The sequence below is a fragment of the Equus caballus genome, chromosome 17 (genome assembly GCF_041296265.1).
Source record: "Equus caballus isolate H_3958 breed thoroughbred chromosome 17, TB-T2T, whole genome shotgun sequence".
NCBI classification, from domain to species: domain Eukaryota; kingdom Metazoa; phylum Chordata; class Mammalia; order Perissodactyla; family Equidae; genus Equus; species Equus caballus.
Window position 1 is genome coordinate 7,833,155 of NC_091700.1, and position 6,178 is coordinate 7,839,332.

Genomic DNA, 6,178 nt, shown 5'->3' on the forward strand with positions numbered 1-6,178 from the left:
ATTTCGGAGAGTCGTCCAAGTGGTTCTGGCGTAGCCCGCAGGTGATTTTGGTGTGTCTGGCAGGTGGTTCCGCCGTGCTCGGCAGGTGGTTCAGGCATGGCCGTCACGTGGTTCCAGTCTGTCCAGGACGTGTTTCCAGCTTCTCCGGCAGGTGGTTCAGGTACGTCTGAGAGGTGGTTCTGCCATGGCTGGCAGGTGATCCCGGACTGTCCCCCAGGTGGTTCTGGCATAGCCAGCAGTTGATATTGGCCTGTCCGGCAGGTGGTTCCAGCGAGTCGAACAGGTGGCTCCGGTGTTCTTGGCAGGGGGTTCCGGTCTGTCCGGTAGGTGTTTCCGGCGTGTCTGGCACGTGCTTCCGGCATGCGCGGCAGGTGATTCCGTAGTGTCCGCCAGGTGGTTCTGGCATACCCGGCAGGTGATTTTGGCGTGTCCGGCAGGTGTTTCTGGCGAGTCGAGCAGGTGGCTCCGGCATGCTCGGCAGGTGCTTCCGGCGTCTCCGGCACTTGGTTCTGGTATGTCTGGGAGCTGGTTCCGGCATGTCCGGCAGATGATTCCGGAGTGTCCTCCAAGTGGTTCTGGCATACCCAGCAGATGATTTTGGCGTGTCAGGGAGGTGGTACCGGTGAGTCGAGCAGGTGGTTCCGGCGTGCTCGGCAGGTGGTTCAGGCGGTTCTGGCAGGTGGTATCCGTCTGTTCGGGGTGTGGTTCCAGCATCTCATGAACACGTTTCTGGCACGTCTGAGATGTGGTTCCAGCCGGCCCGACAGGTGTTTCCGCAGTGTCCGCCAAGCGGTTCTGGCGTAGTTGGCAGGTGATTTTGGCATGACTGGCAGGTGGTTCCAGCAAGCCTGGCAGGTGATTCCAAAGTGTTCACCAACTGGTTGTGGCATAGCCGGCAGGTGATTTTTGCGTGATCGGCAGGTGGTTCTGGCGAGTCGAGCAGGTGGTTCCGGCGTGCTCGGCTGGTGCTTCCGGGGTCATTGGCACGGGGTTCTGGCATGTCTGAGAGGTGGTTCCTGCATGCCCGGCAAGTGATTCCGGAGTGTTCGCCAAGTGGTTCTGGCATAGTCGGCAGGTGATTTTGGCATGTCCGGCAGGTGGTTCAGGCGAGTTGAGCAGGTGGTTCCAACGTGCTTGGCAGGTGCTTCCGGCGTCTCCGGCACGTGTTTCTGGCACATCTGACAGGTGGTTCCGGCATGCCCGAAAGGTGATTCCGGTCTGTCCGGTAGGTGGTTCCAGCCTGCACGGCATGTGGTTCTGGTACGTCTCAGAGGTGGTTGCGCATGCCCAACAGGTGATTCCGGACTGTCCGCCACATGGTTCTGGCACGTCTGAGAGGTGGTTCCGGCATGCCCGGCAGGTCATCCCAGAGAGTCCTCCAAGTGGTTCTGGCATAACACGCAGGTGATTTTGGCGTGTCTGGCAGGTTGTTCCGTTGTGCTTGGCAGGTGGTTCAGGCTTGGCCGGCAGGTGGTTCCAGACTGTCCAGGACGTGTTTCCAGCTTCTCCGGCAGGTGGTTCTGGTACGTCTGAGAGGTGGTTCCTCCATGGCTGGCAGGTGATTCCGGACCGTCCCCAGGTGGTTCTGGCATTGCCAGCAGTTGATATTGGCCTGTCCGGCAGGTGGTTCCAGCGAGTCGAACAGGTGGCTCCGGCGTGCTCGGCAGGTGGTTCCGGTCTGTCCGGTAGGTGATTCCGGCGTGTCCGGCACGTGCTTCCGGCACGTCTGAGAGGTGGTTCCGGCATGCGCGACAGGTGATTTCGGAGTGTCCGCCAGGTGGTTCTGGCGTACCCGGCAGGTGATTTTGGCGTGTGCGGCAGGTGTTTCTGGCGAGTCGAGCAGGTGGCTCCGGCATGCTCGGCAGGTGCTTCCGGCGTCTCCGGCACGTGGTTCTGGTGTGTCTGAGAGCTGGTTCCGGCATGTCCGGCAGATGATTCCGGAGTGTCCGCCAAGTGGTTCTGGCATACCCGGCTGGTGATTTTGGCATGTCAGGTAGGTGGTTCCGGCGAGTCGAGCAGGTGGCTCCGGCCTGCTCGGCAGGTTGTTCAGACGGGTCTGGCAGGTGTTTTCCGTCTGTTCGGTGTGTGGTTCCAGCATCTCATGCACATGGTTCTGGCACGTCTGAGATGTGGTTCCGGCCGGCCCGACAGGTGTTTCCACAGTGTCCGCCAAGTGGTACTGGCGTAGTTGGCAGGTGATTTTGGCATGACCGGCAGGTGGTTCCAGCAAGCCCGGCAGGTGATTCCGAAGTGTTCCCCAACTGATTGTGGCGTAGCCGGCAGGTGATTTTTGCGTGTCCGGCAGGTGGTTCTGGCGAGTCGAGCAGGTGGTTCCGGCGTGCTCGGCAGGTGCTTCCGGGGTCATTGGCACGTGGTTCTGGCATATCTGAGAGGTGGTTCCGGCATGCCCGGCAGGTGATTCCGGAGTGTTCGCCAAGTGTTTCCGGCGTAGCCGGCAGGTGAGTTTGCATGTCCAGCGGTCGTTCCGGCGGGTCGAGCCGGTGGTTCCGGCGTGTCCGGCAGGAGGTTCCGGTCTGTCCGGCAGGTGGTTCTGTGGTGTCCGGCACGAGGTTCAGTCTGAGAGGCTGTGCCGGCATGCCCCTCACGTGATTCCGGCTTGTCCCCGAAGTGGTGCTGGTGTAGCGGGCAGGTGATTTTGGCGTGTCCGGCAGGTGGTTCAGGCGAGTTGAGCAGGTGGTTGCGACATGCTCGGCAGGTGCTTCCGGCGTCTCCGGCACGTGTTTCTGGCACATCTGACTGGTGGTTCCGGCATGCCCAAAAGTTGATTCCGGTCTGTCCGGTAGGTGGTTCCGGCGTGCACGGCACGTGGTTCTGGTACGTGTCAGAGGTGGTTGCGTATGCCCAACAGGTGATTCCGGACTGTCCGCCACGTGCTTCTGGCACGTCTGAGAGGTGGTTCCAACATGCCCGGCAGGTCATTTCGGAGAGTCGTCCAAGTGGTTCTGGCGTAGCCCGCAGGTGATTTTGGTGTGTCTGGCAGGTGGTTCCGCCGTGCTCGGCAGGTGGTTCAGGCATGGCCGTCACGTGGTTCCAGTCTGTCCAGGACGTGTTTCCAGCTTCTCCGGCAGGTGGTTCAGGTACGTCTGAGAGGTGGTTCTGCCATGGCTGGCAGGTGATCCCGGACTGTCCCCCAGGTGGTTCTGGCATAGCCAGCAGTTGATATTGGCCTGTCGGGCAGGTGGTTCCAGCGAGTCGAACAGGTGGCTCCGGTGTTCTTGGCAGGGGGTTCCGGTCTGTCCGGTAGGTGTTTCCGGCGTGTCTGGCACGTGCTTCCGGCATGCGCGGCAGGTGATTCCGTAGTGTCCGCCAGGTGGTTCTGGCATACCCGGCAGGTGATTTTGGCGTGTCCGGCAGGTGTTTCTGGCGAGTCGAGCAGGTGGCTCCGGCATGCTCGGCAGGTGCTTCCGGCGTCTCCGGCACTTGGTTCTGGTATGTCTGGGAGCTGGTTCCGGCATGTCCGGCAGATGATTCCGGAGTGTCCTCCAAGTGGTTCTGGCATACCCAGCAGATGATTTTGGCGTGTCAGGGAGGTGGTACCGGTGAGTCGAGCAGGTGGTTCCGGCGTGCTCGGCAGGTGGTTCAGGCGGTTCTGGCAGGTGGTATCCGTCTGTTCGGGGTGTGGTTCCAGCATCTCATGAACACGTTTCTGGCACGTCTGAGATGTGGTTCCAGCCGGCCCGACAGGTGTTTCCGCAGTGTCCGCCAAGCGGTTCTGGCGTAGTTGGCAGGTGATTTTGGCATGACTGGCAGGTGGTTCCAGCAAGCCTGGCAGGTGATTCCAAAGTGTTCACCAACTGGTTGTGGCATAGCCGGCAGGTGATTTTTGCGTGATCGGCAGGTGGTTCTGGCGAGTCGAGCAGGTGGTTCCGGCGTGCTCGGCTGGTGCTTCCGGGGTCATTGGCACGGGGTTCTGGCATGTCTGAGAGGTGGTTCCTGCATGCCCGGCAAGTGATTCCGGAGTGTTCGCCAAGTGGTTCTGGCATAGTCGGCAGGTGATTTTGGCATGTCCGGCAGGTGGTTCAGGCGAGTTGAGCAGGTGGTTCCAACGTGCTTGGCAGGTGCTTCCGGCGTCTCCGGCACGTGTTTCTGGCACATCTGACAGGTGGTTCCGGCATGCCCGAAAGGTGATTCCGGTCTGTCCGGTAGGTGGTTCCAGCCTGCACGGCATGTGGTTCTGGTACGTCTCAGAGGTGGTTGCGCATGCCCAACAGGTGATTCCGGACTGTCCGCCACATGGTTCTGGCACGTCTGAGAGGTGGTTCCGGCATGCCCGGCAGGTCATCCCAGAGAGTCCTCCAAGTGGTTCTGGCATAACACGCAGGTGATTTTGGCGTGTCTGGCAGGTTGTTCCGTTGTGCTTGGCAGGTGGTTCAGGCTTGGCCGGCAGGTGGTTCCAGACTGTCCAGGACGTGTTTCCAGCTTCTCCGGCAGGTGGTTCTGGTACGTCTGAGAGGTGGTTCCTCCATGGCTGGCAGGTGATTCCGGACCGTCCCCAGGTGGTTCTGGCATTGCCAGCAGTTGATATTGGCCTGTCCGGCAGGTGGTTCCAGCGAGTCGAACAGGTGGCTCCGGCGTGCTCGGCAGGTGGTTCCGGTCTGTCCGGTAGGTGATTCCGGCGTGTCCGGCACGTGCTTCCGGCACGTCTGAGAGGTGGTTCCGGCATGCGCGACAGGTGATTTCGGAGTGTCCGCCAGGTGGTTCTGGCGTACCCGGCAGGTGATTTTGGCGTGTGCGGCAGGTGTTTCTGGCGAGTCGAGCAGGTGGCTCCGGCATGCTCGGCAGGTGCTTCCGGCGTCTCCGGCACGTGGTTCTGGTGTGTCTGAGAGCTGGTTCCGGCATGTCCGGCAGATGATTCCGGAGTGTCCGCCAAGTGGTTCTGGCATACCCGGCTGGTGATTTTGGCATGTCAGGTAGGTGGTTCCGGCGAGTCGAGCCGGTGGCTCCGGCGTGCTCGGCAGGTTGTTCAGACGGGTCTGGCAGGTGTTTTCCGTCTGTTCGGTGTGTGGTTCCAGCATCTCATGCACATGGTTCTGGCACGTCTGAGATGTGGTTCCGGCCGGCCCGACAGGTGTTTCCACAGTGTCCGCCAAGTGGTACTGGCGTAGTTGGCAGGTGATTTTGGCGTGACCGGCAGGTGGTTCCAGCAAGCCCGGCAGGTGATTCCGAAGTGTTCCCCAACTGATTGTGGCGTAGCCGGCAGGTGATTTTTGCGTGTCCGGCAGGTGGTTCTGGCGAGTCGAGCAGGTGGTTCCGGCGTGCTCGGCTGGTGCTTCCGGGGTCATTGGCACGTGGTTCTGGCATATCTGAGAGGTGGTTCCGGCATGCCCGGCAGGTGATTCCGGAGTGTTCGCCAAGTGTTTCCGGCGTAGCCGGCAGGTGAGTTTGCATGTCCAGCGGTCGTTCCGGCGGGTCGAGCCGGTGGTTCCGGCGTGTCCGGCAGGTGGTTCCGGTCTGTCCGGCAGGTGGTTCTGTGGTGTCCGGCACGAGGTTCAGTCTGAGAGGCTGTGCCGGCATGCCCCTCACGTGATTCCGGCTTGTCCCCGAAGTGGTGCTGGTGTAGCGGGCAGGTGATTTTGGCGTGTCCGGCAGGTGGTTCAGGCGAGTTGAGCAGGTGGTTGCGACGTGCTCGGCAGGTGCTTCCGGCGTCTCCGGCACGTGTTTCTGGCACATCTGACTGGTGGTTCCGGCATGCCCAAAAGTTGATTCCGGTCTGTCCGGTAGGTGGTTCCGGCGTGCACGGCACGTGGTTCTGGTACGTGTCAGAGGTGGTTGCGTATGCCCAACAGGTGATTCCGGACTGTCCGCCACGTGCTTCTGGCACGTCTGAGAGGTGGTTCCAACATGCCCGGCAGGTCATTTCGGAGAGTCGTCCAAGTGGTTCTGGCGTAGCCCGCAGGTGATTTTGGTGTGTCTGGCAGGTGGTTCCGCCGTGCTCGGCAGGTGGTTCAGGCATGGCCGTCACGTGGTTCCAGTCTGTCCAGGACGTGTTTCCAGCTTCTCCGGCAGGTGGTTCAGGTACGTCTGAGAGGTGGTTCTGCCATGGCTGGCAGGTGATCCCGGACTGTCCCCCAGGTGGTTCTGGCATAGCCAGCAGTTGATATTGGCCTGTCCGGCAGGTGGTTCCAGCAAGTCGAACAGGTGGCTCCGGTGTTCTTGG